Source organism: Plectropomus leopardus, chromosome 12, assembly GCF_008729295.1.
Source record: "Plectropomus leopardus isolate mb chromosome 12, YSFRI_Pleo_2.0, whole genome shotgun sequence".
In the NCBI taxonomy this organism is placed as follows: Eukaryota; Metazoa; Chordata; class Actinopteri; order Perciformes; family Serranidae; genus Plectropomus; species Plectropomus leopardus.
In genome coordinates, this window is record NC_056474.1 from 20,355,042 (window position 1) to 20,357,299 (window position 2,258).

Genomic DNA, 2,258 nt, shown 5'->3' on the forward strand with positions numbered 1-2,258 from the left:
CTGAAAATTTATATTTGATCTATGTTACATTTTTCTGTAAAACAGTTTAAATATTAAAGTATTATGATTGAAAATATAGTTTTAGGGACATTTTTCACTATTTTTGCGTGATAATTTTCAAATAATCCTCCCGTCTTTTTAAAGACGTTTGTAATTTTGTTGTAATTGTCACATTTTACTCATTTCTTTACATTTGCAGGACATTCATGCCAAGTTGCTGATAATTTTTTTAACCTTGTTTTGGACAGAAATCAATTTTGTAATTTGCTGTGCATTTTTTGCCAAGTTGCTGATTGCCTTTTTCCAAATCAAGCCAATTTTCAAAGGTTTCAAGGATTTAAATGCTTGTGAAAGGCATCTGAATGCAGCACTGATGTCGGTCCAGGTTTCAAAGGGTGAAACAACATCATAACTACACTCTTGGGATAGTCACAATAAAAGGCCACTCTAAAATGTAGAGTTTTATGACACAACACAATGCCACAGATGTCCCAAGTTTTGATGGAGTGTGTCACTGGCATGCTGATTGTAGAAATGTCCAGCGGAGCTGTTCCCCGAGAACTTAATTTTCATTCATTTTTAACTTAAACCTGTGAAAAAATGGTAATAATAGCACAAGTGTTGCTTTTAAATTATTGTTCAGTGAACTTCAGTATTGATATTACAACAGTTTTGTTGTAATAAAATATTAAAGCAATTATTTTTTGCAATAAATAATCATTATTAATCTGAATATAATGACTACTATACTACTAATAAGTCATTAAAAGTCTGATAAAGTCATAAAATTACATCACTTTACTGTAATGCGGCCTTTAAAACAAGAAAAAAACACCTTACAATAGTATGATATTTAAATTCTAAGGCGATATCCAGTCTCACATCATGATATTGACATATTATCAATATATTGTCTAGCCCTATGATAAATACAGTTGATGTTTACCAACCCTTTGGAACTGAGAAAAATGTCTTTATTTTTTATTTATGTTTTAATTTTAAACAGAAATGAGGCATTAGCAACTTAACAATAAATGACCCAAAAATTAGCAAGAAATTGGTCTTAAAAAAAAAAGTTACAAAAGTTTTTTTTTGTTCATTTTTTTTCTGAAAACCAGCCAAAAAACGTGTAAAAAGCACACAAGTAAATTGCCTGGGGAAAAGTGCTAAAAATTAAAATAAATATTCCAATAAAATAGTATTTATTCCCATTCTAACATAATTTTAAATATTTAATTGTGATAATTATAAATAAAGTTTTCTGGAAATTTTCTCTGTTTCTCTGTTTTTAAGCTAATTTTCTTGTCACCTTGCTGATTAACCTTTTATTTTCTTAAAATTTGTATTTATTTTTTACCATGTTTAGGGCTGAAATCAATCCAATTTGCTCAGGTTTCCAATTTTTTTAAATGCTTGTGAAAGGTGTTTGAATGCAGCACAAGAAAACTGATGTCCATCCAGGTTTCAAAGGGTCAGCTGGCCTCCTGTCATTTTGCAAGTGCCCTGGGAAAAGCAGGTTGATTCTCACTGATGCACATTATTTTGCAGTCGGCTTCTGCAGATAATCTGGACGAAGGTTTCCTGTGTCATGGCTATGGTTTGTCCAGTGGGCTCGTACTGGGTTCAGTCCAAGTCCCTGCCTGCCACTCCTCACAGGAGTCACATGACTCATCCTCCATCTGTGCTTCTCTCCAGGTTCACGCCTCACCTTCCCAATCTGCTTGCTTGTTTTCTCCCCTGTCTGTCCCCCCTCAGCACACACACTATCTCCATCTCCATCCAAATACACTTTGAGTCCACAACTATGCAAAGATAATCTGTGACTGTAAACAAAAAAGAGAGAGAGAAACTGGCAGAATATGAGAGATGTGTATTTCTGTTCACCTGCCTCGATCTCTGTTTTTTTATTTTTCAGGGTTGAATAAAAACTGCTGTTGTAAATGTACTCAGAGAGGTTAAAATAGGTTATATTGATTCAGTGTGTCTACATTTGTCGCGGCACCGCAGCTCATCCAGCCATCTGTTGCTATAGAGACTGGTTTGGTTTTTCAGAGTGCACTGCAACTGGAACTGAAAAAAAGACAGTTCAAAATATTCATGGGTGTGCCTGTGTGCATGCATTAGTGTGTGTGTGAGAGAGAGAGCGTGCACACGTACACACTCGCAGCTCGGATGTGTCCATTCATTTCACTTTGAAGTAAGAAAAAAGATCAAGGCAGAGCTGGTTGTTTCAGCACAAAATGCTTTAATTTATTCAT